Genomic DNA, 13,080 nt, shown 5'->3' with positions numbered 1-13,080 from the left:
GGAAAGGATATGTGGCTTTTCAGCACTTTTTTCCCAGCCTTTCATGGCAATCTGTTGCTGCAGCAGTGTCTGATACAGTATTTTTACTTCTTTCTCCCCCTCCCCCCCCCCCTTTTCTTTACTCTGATAGTACTATAGTACTCCTTTTAGACTTGGAATCATTTCCACTAATTCTTGCAGTCTCTGCACATGAAGGTGGAGCTAATGAAATTGAGTTTCTCCCCATTGTTAAACTTAGCCCAAGTATCACTCAGAACTTGAAACTCTTCTTCTCTTTTGGCTCCAGTTTTTAGGAACTGCCACTTCAGTTTTCTCCTTTCTTTATTTTGAAAATTAGAAACTTGAGGGGAAGAACACAGTACGGACCCAAACTAGCACTGTCAAGACTTTAGCTTGGACTTAATCTTTCAAAGGGGTTTCGCATCTCCTGTGAGAGATGTATGCATCGCAAAGGGGTAAGACAGATGCACAGCTGGGCCCAACCCTGTTGAGGTCCATTTTGTCTCAGGCTGGTCTGCTCACATAAGCAAGGGAAAAAAAAAAGATTTTGACTCATGCATATGTAAATCTCTACCACTTAAAAATTGCGTAAGAGCAATATTTTTAACTCCTGCAGGAATAAAACTTGCTCACATGGCTTAGGTATGGACCAGAGAGGGACACAGTTACCACAATTTTGTCTAGTCCAAATAAATACTTTTTGGCAACATGGCACCCAACCACTTCAGACAATTAATTGCTGCTCTGGCTTTTTCTTCCTTCTCCTTGTCTACAAGCGCTGAATTTTGGGTTCTCCGCATTGGGGAGGACAAAAAGACCAAGCTCAGGTAGTGTGTTACTTCCTTTTACTCTGAAGCTGCGATTTACAGCTACCAGGATTGCTTGTGGGAGTGATCTGCAGATTCACAGGCCACACTCCAAAGACGTGCTTTGTCCTGTGCTCACAAGCCTCATTCTTCTGGTTTATAGTTCCTTTGTTTTATTGAAACATGGTTGTTGTGAGAGGTCACTAACTGGGTGTATGAGCCAGTATCCCAGTAAGCAGAAGTGTGACATTGAGGGATGAAGATAGAGAGGGATAAAAATGACTTTTACAGCTGAACTTTATATTTAACACGGTATCAAACAGGGTACTTGCAGAAGAGAGACTAGATTAGTCTTTTAGTGACAAAACTTGAGAAGTAGAGATTATAATACTCATTTGATGTGTGGGTAGGCAGGGCCATACAAAGGTTAAATCACTTGCACAAGTCACATGTTAAGTCAGCATTAAAACCAAGAATAGAAACCTAAAGTCATGCCCCAGTCCAAGGTTTCTAATGATTAAACTGTATTCTCTCCTTTGGCCTGGTCTATAGCACATAGCACAGTACAAAGTATACATCCATGGCATTTTGCACATAGATAATCTTAAATTTTTTTGGCAAGTCAAACACAATCACTGTAAGGATATGCAATAGCTAACATTGTATATTCATCTGGAAGCAAAGTGGGAACAGGAATACCCAATAGGTAAAACTTACTAAATTCCAAGATCTAAAAGTACAGCTACTGAAATCAAGTGTTTCCAAATTATTCTAATTGAAAAGCAGAAGCTGACAGGAAACCAGCAGAACAAGAACCTCAAGGGAACGACTAGAGGCAGGCAGTTAACTTGCAGGTCTGCAAGTTAATCGGGATTGAAGCTGATGCATCATCTTTAAGGTAAACAACACAATTTTGCACACGATGAGGGAATTAGCAGCCAAGGTAATGCCCTAAGTACAGGAAGACTGGATTGTGAAAACCTCAGGCAAGTGAGAGTTTAGTAGCAACAGATCAAATCTCAGTCGAAGTATACCCACGTGCCTATCTGGCAGCTCATCAAGCAACATTACACTGGCTAATCTAAATGAACTTCAATATTAAATTGTGTTGGTGCAGGCAGAAATCACATAGTGAAAGAAAGGTGTTGTGACAAGACTTGTAGAAGAGTTCAAAAGAATCTGATTACAGATTTTCTGATTGCCGAGTGCGTCCTGATAACTGGTTGCTAAAAGTAGAGTAGTGGTACCAGTTTACTGGGGAAGCACAACAAAAATCAATTTCTTTTTTCAGTAACAACCTAGTGCCAAAATTACTTAAAAAAAAAAAAAAAAGGGGGGGGGGGGAAGGCAACTTCAGCTCTGGATCTTTTGCAGTCAGAAAAAGATTAAATGTAAAAAAAGATCAGCTGCTGAAATCACTCTGAGCAGTTTGTGGTAACATTTCTGGAAAGAGCAGAAACCTTGGAAGTAACTTCCCATGCGGCCCTTTTTGGGTTCCACTCAGTACTTTACGGAATTGCCCCAGAGTTACTTCTATTTGCGGTTTCTCCTGGGACAGCCTCTTCCAAATGCAATGACTCACAGTTCATTGAATTTAAAGCTGTTTCCAGACCATGAAACTGAGGTCTGCCACAAGGACCAAGAGATCATACACCCTCCATGTCAGAAAACAGACCTAGGACAATTAGACGTATGGTACAATGCAGAGAAGATACTCTGTTTATCCTCAGTAATGATAGCTTCCTCTCCCCAGTTTACCAGCTTATCAGTTTCCATGCTTCAAATCTGCCCTGGGGGACATGTCAATCATCATTTTGACAAAGGGTAAATTTTCTCCCTAAATAGTAAGAGGTCCACTGATGTCACACACAGTTGTCCTGAAACCTACTTCAAATATGAGTAACTTTAGCTCAATAGTACACAGATGTAAGGCAACAAGGGTGTAAAGAAGCCATTGCTTCTAAATAAAGAAAATGCTAGTCAAACAAACAGGCAGTGGTTGTTTACTTCAGCTATTTTACTTTACCAATTATATATTTTAGAAATTGAGTTATTCAGTGTTTAACACATAGGAAAAATGACTGAGCAAAGTAAATGAAATGTCATTTTCTTGTGGCAACATTGATTGCCATGCATTTCTACATATTTCACTGCGTAAGTATCCACAAAAAGCAGTTTATAAAGTTTTAATCAGCATAAATGTGATAAAAACTACCTCACGTACTTCCGTTTCACTGTTAGATATATTCAGAGGTTCGACACTACCAAACAGGACTTGGAACAAGAGGCTCAGAATATCCAGCACAAAAGAACCTTTACACAATAGGGGAAGCTGAGCCCTTCTCTAACCTCCCTCTCTCTCTCACCCCCCAAAAAAGGGGCAGTGTGTTGGGATAAAGAGGGCAGTTGATCCCATACATCAATGGGCCACATAACCTTGCAGCAAATGGCCCTAGCTGACTGTCTCTGTATCTGGCCAGCATTAATACATACCCAAAACAACACAGTCCACACTGTTAGGCTTCCGCTTTGCTAAGAGCTTATCAGAAACACACACCCGGTAAAAAATTCACAAACAAAAGAAAAGCTGCAGTACCCTTATCAGGTACAGAATTATTATCAATTTTGCAAATAAGACATTCAGACATAATAGTAGAGAGATACAAATAAAAACTGCCCCTGGCAAACCAAAGAGACTCAGTCTCATGATTCAGCCCTAACACCTTACAACAGCATAATCCTCCAGTGCTGTTTGAAACATACACAATACAAAAGGTCAACTATCCTTAACACTGCATTTGCACACTGGATGTGTCTAACCCCAAATTTCTCCTTCAGACTCTTATGAGAGAGCAGTGAGAGCTACCAGAGACAGCAAAGGCTTTGCACATGAAGGTGTTCAGAAGGCAGAACCTCAAACAGCTGCATAGTAAATTTTCAGTGCACAGAATGCCATCACTTGCAACGCAAACAGCCCTTGAGTCATTTCATGCTATTTATAACAGTAATTCTGAAGTTACTTTATTTTTTTTTTTAAATGGAGAAAGGAGTTTATTACTTATTTAGAAATTCTGCTTCTTTGCTACTGCTCAAAGCTGAGACTGCCACACATGTATTTAACTAAGCACACAGTGAAGAACGAAGAACACTTGGAAATCGTATCATTACCCCGGCTCCTGTGAACTTTGCTTCACTAAGCAAAAAAACCTGCAAACAAAATAGCCTCTGACCTTCCAGAACAATATTAAAAAAAAAAAAAAAAAAAAGCCTGATCTGCTTATGTGGGCAGATTTTGGCACAGGGTAAACATCTATGTTTGCTCCTCAAATTGCACAAGTCAGAAAAGAATCTCTCTCTCTCTTTTATCCAGGACATGCTTTTAAACCATTGCACATTTCTGTTTCTTTGACAGTCTGAGGCAGGTTACTTTCTTCACATAGAAGTGCCAGTACTGGGGCAAAGTAAATGTGCCAACTGCCTGTAGTCTGGTATCTCCGAAGGAGGAACGGGCACATCCTGCAGTGAGCACACATAGCCTTACGTAACTGCCAAAACCACAGCTCCAGACTACTCGGCTTCTTAAACATTCAGCCGCCCATAGCAGCATCTCTGCCCTTGGCCAAAGCTAAAGGTGAGCCCACAGTGTCTCAGATCTCTTCTGGAAAAGGACCCGACTACTTAAAGGAGCCAGGCAGAGGCTTCAGCCACAGCAAAGGGAGAAAAAAAGTTTTGCAGAAGGTAAGTTCAGGAAAGCCTGAAAGAGCGCCAGACTCACAGCAGACAGTCCCACGCCCGAGTACAACTTGTACTGGCGCTCTGGTGTAGTGCTTTGGATCAATAACATCTGTAATAAAGCACGTATTGACTGATAAGCTGGACAGATGCACAGAGGGAGCAAAGGGATTTTTCCGCTCCCGACACGCTGGTGCTGGAGCCGGAGCCTGGAGCAATGATTTGGCTCTTACCTCTACATGTTTATTTCATGCTTTTCAAACAGCAGCTCCTATGGGTTCTTTGAGGTCCCCCCATTTTTAGGGAAATTAATCATCTTTCATGGCTACCTTAATAACATGTTGCAAGTATTGTGCACCCCGTAGTGCCTGACACATGCTTCAGAATCCTAGTTAGCTTGTTTGAAGAAGTTCGATTTTAATGAAGGAAATCGGTGACAGCAAAAAGGTCCCAAACCTGGGGAAATGTAATGAGAGACCAAGATCACAGATCTGTCATTTTGTGTGAACAGAATGAATGAATAAGTATTGAAAATGTGTACATCTGTCACATACTGTCCCCAGCGAGGGAGCCCCCATTAACTAAGTGAGCTGGTCACCCTTCAGAATACAATTAACATCAGGTGGTTAAATGTTTTAAATCCTTTTAAAGTTGCTGAAGTTAATACTATTACCCTGAATTTTGTATTTTCCCATGAAAAAATAGTCCAGAAAATCAAGCTACAACATACACACAAAATCCTTTTCTACTTACTACATACACACACGCATACTTTGTTTTCCTAACTATCTCAAAGTCAGGAAATCTCCAAGCCCAGCTAAGTGAGGAAGACACCAATACTTGTCTTACAAACTTTAGTGACATGGAAGGAATTTTTAAAGCAAGCAACCACTGAAACCAAAAGCATGAGCTGACATTCTCTTTTCACTGGGAATGAGTGTTTATGCCATTAACTTCCACAGAGCTAGGATTTTTCCTGAGCCTACATTATACAATTACAGAGAATTCCATATAGCCATTGCCATTCAAACTATATGATATTTTTAAACAAATTGATGTATCAAACACAACACATTGTACTCTGATTGAAGCCCACCATCTCAACCTGAACATCAAGCACAGAATTAGACAGAGGGTTTAAAAGCTGCATGTCATTTCCAGCATATGCAGCAAATGAAATCGTACTTAGCAAGGTGTTTGCTACACTAATCCCATTTATGCTTCATAGCACAAAAATAGACACATTTAACCCTGTGAAAATTTAGGCCAGGTCCGACAGCATTAAGCACAAGGAAAGCAAAAAATGTGCTAGGTTACTGAGACTTAGATTCAAAAGATTTTGAGATCCAAGGCTGAAAAAGTAGTTCAGCAAATTCTTGCTCATTCATCTGGCTCTGGAATAGTCTAAACCTACTTAGTACCTCCCTGCATGTTTGCAACATTCCTTGAAGATCTGCAGCCCTTATTTTTTTGGCACGATCTGAACTGCTTCAGTTTGCATAACGAGGTCATGGCTTCAGTCTCAGCCCAATGAAGCCAGATGCGATGGTCTAGGGCTACCTATTAGATGCTTCCACTTTCTCCCAGCGAAGTTTCGCAACACTGTGCTGCAGAGCCAAAGGGCCTGCTTGTTCTCATGACTCATATGTGCTCTGTTGCACAATGCCTCAACTTTGATAAAAGGGATGGAGAACACACCTCGCAGCCCAAGTTTTGGGCTAAATCATTTTATCTCATGTCTTTGTACTTACTAATTTTAGTCTGACTATACTACTTGCTAGAAGCTGCAGGAAAAAACTCCTAATGCTTGACTCATGTTTTTTAAAAACAACACTAATATTTTAGGTCTGAGACGCGCATAATATTTTTGCTAGGTATGCTACAGACATAGGACACCAACTAATATAGCTTAACTTTTTTGCATTTTTAACCTCTATTAATAACACCAGCACAATCTGCTTACATTTCCCTATTGAGAAATCATTTTGTTCCACATACAGGAAAGTCTGTATACATAGGCCACAGCTTGCAAAAATAAACAAATACTACATTTTCTAAGATATTAATTTCCTAAGTATGTTACACTGCTTGACAGTGACAACAAAACACATGAACTTCCTCAAGAAGAAAAAACACCACCCACTCACTTTTGCAAGAAACACGTCAAGTTGCAATTTTTTTTTCTTTGCACTATGGTTACGTCACTTATCTCTTGGGTACAGATGACACTAATAACCATGTGCCTGGACTCCAACTAAATTATCAGTTTCCTTTAAATAGTCTGAGGGAAGAAAAACAGCAAGAATGCTGTATAGGAAAGTAGGTATAGGAAGGCTTGGTCTTGAGCCTAATTTTGAAAATTGTTTCAGTTTAGCCTCTGAATTTTGTTCTACAGGTTTTCATACATAAAAATGTATTATTTGTGCATGCAGATTGAATAACTGCCTATGTAGCTACCCAATCTGCACACAATGTGGGCACAGCAGCTGCGCACACTCCAACTGTCGCTAGAGAAGTTCTAGCTGTTCAGCCCAAGCATATTAAACGATCCCCACCCTTTAGACCACTGGTCATTTGTGTTGAAGATAATTATTTTAACCCTGAAGTCACTGGTCCTCATGAATAACATTATGTTTTTCAGTGACATCACCCAGAGGCGTACATAGCCAAATGTTTGTAAGTCAAGTTCTGAAGAGGACACCTCAATCCCTTGGCTCCCACAAAATGCATCACACTTAAAAAATTCTCATGTATTTGCTGAGTAGAAGTCTTAAGAAATATCAGGAAGATGAGGCTTAAAAAAAAAAAAAAAAAAAAAAAAAAGGAAGGGCAGTTCTGTCAAATTTCAGGTTGCAGAATGCCCTGCACCACTGAATTAACTGCTGTTCTTTCACCTGAATCCTCCCATGCCTCTACAAACACCCTTTAAAGCTAAAAGATTATCTATCCATAACACAGCGTCCTATCCACCAGGATTCAGCTAAACATTCAGGTCCTGTTCATGATCAGAAATTCACAGCCAAATACAGGTAGTACCAAGAGCATTCTAAGATTTCTACAGCAAAATGTAATGACTTCATTTTAATAGGTAAACATGATGAGCTCCACAAACGACTGCTGAGGCATTAGAGATCATTAGTCCCACAGAGAAAGCACTAACATCCCACAATATCAAATTGTTTATCACTAATTTACAGACTGAATCTACAAATACATTTCTATCACTTTGTAGTTGCTTAATTAATTACATATATTACGCAAATTAAACTGAAGGATGCAGCGAGTACTCCCAGGGCAACCAATGGCTATGTCACCAGCAGTTTGCTGCTTTTCCATTCAGGGAAGTCCTCCCAGTTTTCTTTTTCTGTTAGTGGCAAAGAGGATCATAAAAGAATGAAAGCTGTGATCTCACTATCATATCGGAAATCAAGAGAGAATTCTGCTGCATTAATATTAATGAGATAACTCCAAGAGAAGAACTTCATAAACATGTGCAAGAGTAGACAGGCAGCTGAAAATCTGGGGAGTCTTCAGATCGCAATCAGAACATCCTAGTCCAGCTTTTCATTATGGTAAGACCAGAAGCAGCCCACAGACAGCAATAAAGCACATGGGTATTTGTGGATTCGTTCTAAACTTCTTATGTGGAGTCTTCTAGAAAAGTGTGATTTATAAATACTGACATTTAAATAATTGTTTTGATATAGCAGATTAATGCTAATGACTATAATATTTACTGATTTTTTTATCTTTATATAAGATACTGTTAGAGGCAATTGTAAGCTCGTAGTTAATAATGTTTTGGATAAAGCTGTTCTGCTAATTCCTTTTCCTCTATTCTTGTAGAAAATAATGCAAAAGAAAAATCAACACTCAGATCTCAAAAAATAGAATGTTCATTTTCTTGAAACAAAGCAAAAACAATGACATTTTTGTCCAGTATTTTCAATACCACATAGGCTGCTATGGAGAAAGTTAACTGCCTGCCAGGCAGACCCAGTACCTCCACAAACACTGTTTTACACACATTTAGGTCCAGAGGCATCCACTGGACTATCATCATACCTAAAATTAGGCAACTTCATAAGTTTTTGTCAGACTGAGTGTTAATGTGCCCCAGGCAATTAACAGTTTACTTTTTTTAAAGAGAAAGCAATATACTGGTTATTTCAATTTAGATGTTTAGGAGGTAGTTCTCCTTTTGATATTATTCCTTAACATATGTTCAGTCCTAGGACAATGTCATCCCTATTGTGTGTACATACATATTTTCAGTCACACAGACAACATAACCTATACATGAAATATCACCACAGTCAGTTTATTTAAAATGTATACCCATTTCTGTTAATTAAAACAGATTTTTCCTGATAATCTGGTATCATCTTATTAAAATAGTTTCTGATATTTGTGGAGCTCTACTTGGATTTTGAATAAAAAAGGATTATTTGCATTCATTTTTCCTGCACTATAAGAGTACAGGATATTTGAACATCATGTCTTCCTGTCTCACACACACAAAAACCCAATAATAAAAAAAAAACAACTAAAAACCCAAAACAACAACAAAAAAACCATCACCCAAACTAGAAGGAAACCTACATAAAGGACAACTCCACAGCTAACAAAGTGTCCCTTAGTGGATGTACAGAATGTATGACTCAGAGTTTGGAATACCCTTATGTCCTGACACTTTTTCCCTCTTTCCATCTATGTAAGAACTGCTGACTACTAATTTCACAGGGAGAGTTAACCTCATGTGCCAGACTTACGAATGACTAATTCTTCTGTTCTAGTATTACAGTAGCAGTTCTGAAAGTACAAAGATATAAATGTTGAGAGTTAATGCCTCTCCCCATCTTTTTTATCCCAATTTTGGGACATAATTTTCAGAATCTTCCTGGAATATTCTGTGAAATGTTAAAATTGCCCCATGGTAGAAGGTCAAAGCACTTCTTCCATACTCGTTGATACCAGCCTTCATACTTTGAATTAAAGGTCAAATGAATCAAACAACTTAAATCCTACACAATTAAAAAGAAAATCAGAAGTTGATGACCAGAACAGCAGAACATTTGAAGTCTCTCACTCCAGGTCCTCAAGACCCTTGTAGTGGTTTTACTTTGATGTCCAAATCTACGCCACGGTTACACTAAACCTTTCTTGAATGAATAAGAGGTTCTCTGATAAACAGCAAAAACTGCAGATGAACTAAAGAATTTCATTAATACAGACCATTGTAATAAAATATTCGGGAGAAAAGTGCTTGTTAGATATACCAAGCTCCGTCCAAGAAAACAATCTGTGCTTTGGTTTCTTGCTTAAAAGCAGGAGCTGGCTATAAACATTTTCCTGGAAAATGCACTAGTTTGAACGCAAAAATCTGATGAGCCATCCCTTCCTATGAATAGGTAACTAAAGCATAACAGTATTTTACTAACATATTTATAATTTACACGGTCAAAGTAAACAGCACTTTTCAAAGTATCTCTTCACGGGAAATCACAGGCTAGATCTGGCTGGCAAAACACCAATTCTATGTTCCCTCAAAGGTTACTCTGCTTCAACCAATACAAAGTTTCCTCATCAAAATCCTTCCCTTGATTGAGGAGAACCTGTCTTGTGTCCTTTCTTTCATTTTGATGCTTCTTATTTCCCCTTCTCCTGTTCCTCAGGGATATTCTTTCTGTTGTTTCCATTCTTGGCAGCTGTTCCTCCCAGCAGCTGCAACAGCAGCAAGAGACAGGAGTCATTTGGACTCTGTTGGCCATGGAAAAGCATCACACTGGTGGTCCCCTGGTTACTAAATGCAGCATGGTTAGTTGAGCAAAAGCACCTTCATTCTCAAGCAAGTTCTGTGCCAGGAGGCCTTGCTGGTTTTCACAGCGGGTGAGTATCCTGTGATTGAATGAGATTTGGACTTCTCCACCCGACTCAGTGTTATAAACACGTCACAATCTGAAACTGCTCTCTAGACATTCATCAAGCTCCAGAGCTTCAGCCCTCCATATTTAGTCTTCATGTGTCTAGGCTTGCTTGGATTGGACAAGCTTAAGTACTCTCTCTTTCTTTGGTACATTTCCAGAGCACTCACTAGCTCTCTATCAGTCACTCTTTCATGAGGCTTCAAGGCCAACTGCTGTTCTGGATCAACCAATGCTAGCCTTCCCCTAAATATGCCCATTTCTACATTTGTGCCTCAGGACATTCTGATTTTCAGCTCATTTTTTCAGGGGGCACATGGCTACTGAAGCGCACTGATCCTTAACTCTGTGTGCAACATAATATCCACAAATCTCCATTTTAGAAAGCACAAGCAGTTTGTAGATTTAGTTTTTTAAAATGTCTTACATACTAAATACACCCATGTACACACCTACCTGATTCTCTCAATAGTCTAAAAGGTTATCCAAGAGTAAGATTAAAGTCCTCTAAGAAGTGCACAGTTACCCCTTTTCAACACAGAGCTGCTTCTCTGAAATGGAAGGCCCACCAAGCTTAGCTTTTCCTCGCTTCTCAGTTACTCGTTTTCCCCATTCCAAATGTGGCTAGCAGAAGACCTGTAAACCCAGATTTCTTTTCATGTCATTACACAGATAAGCTATAAAGTTCCTTCTTCTGCCAGGTAAGCCATTAATTGCTTAGCTGGCAGAATGGTTAGGGTTTTTTCCTGACTGCTACTTCTAGCATGTTAAATTGTACTCCTAATTCAAATGTCATTGAGTTATAATAGTCCAAGCGCCTAATACATAGTCGTCAATGCAGAGACAGCTGCATCTTTTCTTCTTCCACTCTCGGGAATCATTTTTGTAGGGAAGGCCATACACTGATCTCAAGCAACAAAGCTACATAGGAAAAAAAAAAAAAAAACAGTTGCATAAGACTCGTGGAATACTTCATAGAAATAATGCAGAAGTGGACTTACTCTTTGCATCAAAAAGCTCATGTTTCTCTGAGTGCATTTGCTCAATTATTGTACACTTTGTAAGGATTTAACCTCAGAAAGTAAGTGGAGTTTACTAATTTGTCAGTAAATTGAGGTTTATGCTTTAGGACTACCTTCAGAGTAAAGGCAATCTGCAGAATCAGACCAAAAGCCGCAGGAATCGTTTTTGTATAGTTTCATTTGCTTTAGTAACAAACCTTCAGAACAAAATCACAATGGCAATTTTTTTTGAAAGCATCCGTGCCATCGTTTGAGCTGTGGCAGCAGCTATGCTATCTATACTCTTGCAGTTTAGAAGGAAAGCCACCATGTAAAAACAAACAGCCCAGGACTTTAAACAGGAAAGCTTTTCTCTGGAGTTCTACAGAGCCGATGAGTGAGATTCAGGTCTGCAAGTACGGTTCCATTAAAGTCTCCATCATTAACAGCTTTCCTGCGCTTCAGAATAGTGTTCCCTCAATATAGATAAGAGCCCTTTGCATTTATTTTAGTGGTGAAAATAAGGCCTACTACTTTTGTAATTCAGCAAAGAATATCCGCGAAAGAAGTGAATTCCATTTCGTTCTGGTAACCATCAACAGAATTCCCTACTAAACTTCTGTCACATACATCTGATAACATCAGAATTAAAGAAATGATAAATATTAAGCATCTGCTTTAAAGACTAAGACACCAAACTACTGTGCTGACAACCTGTATTTTTCAGGAGGCATTATTAATGACGGTAAGGTCTAAACTGAGTTTGTAGGCTATCATTTATTAAAATGCTGTTCTGTTGAAAAGAGCACCAAAATGCTAATACTAAAGCCTATTTTTAGGACTCACCCCTCACTTTAAATAACTTTTTTTGAGCTTGAGGAGAATACAGCATAACTGTGGCTACGCTATCATTAGCAAGTTGTACAGCACAATCAGACCAAGTCTGAAGAGCAAAATAGGTGTTGCTGGAATCCAAAAACCCATGCTCCAGGTGTTTCTGGAGGGAAGGGGAAATGCTTTGTACTAGATCTACACCCGTCTCCTGCACTGAATGACCATGACCAGTTAAAGCACTTTAAATACGCTCCTGTAGCCTGCCTTCTATTTTTATCTGAAAGGAACTCCATTTGTTTTCTCCAAGACAATTTGACAACACAAAGCAATGCAAGGAAGGAGGATGGAAAGATTCATGTCACCAGGACATCCCCTCTCTGAACTAACACATTAATATATATGCACCCTGTGTCAATCAGCAAAAATACTGCAGGCAGAAACCATTTAGTATGGAAGAACAGGACAGAGAAGCAGCACTTTTTCCATGAGGGTTCTATTCTCAAAAGCTTTCCCTGATTTAACAACCCAGTATCTTTTCAGTAACGTTACAAAGCCTGCTAACTTTGGAGTAACCATTTAGAGAGGGCAAAAAGGTTACAAGCCAAGATGTCTGTTTAGTATTAAAGTGCTTCAAGTAAACTTAAATGGGACTGTGGTAGGAAAAGTAAAATTAGAAGAAGTTGCACTTCCCAGACATTTTTTTTCTTTGAAAACAAAGCAATTGTCTGTAGCAATATAGACACAGATGTTTTTCAGATACAGAAATAAAATACAGATGCTGGT

This window comes from Falco peregrinus, chromosome 2 (assembly GCF_023634155.1).
Source record: "Falco peregrinus isolate bFalPer1 chromosome 2, bFalPer1.pri, whole genome shotgun sequence".
Taxonomy (NCBI): domain Eukaryota; kingdom Metazoa; phylum Chordata; class Aves; order Falconiformes; family Falconidae; genus Falco; species Falco peregrinus.
Note: the sequence above shows the minus strand (reverse complement) of the source record.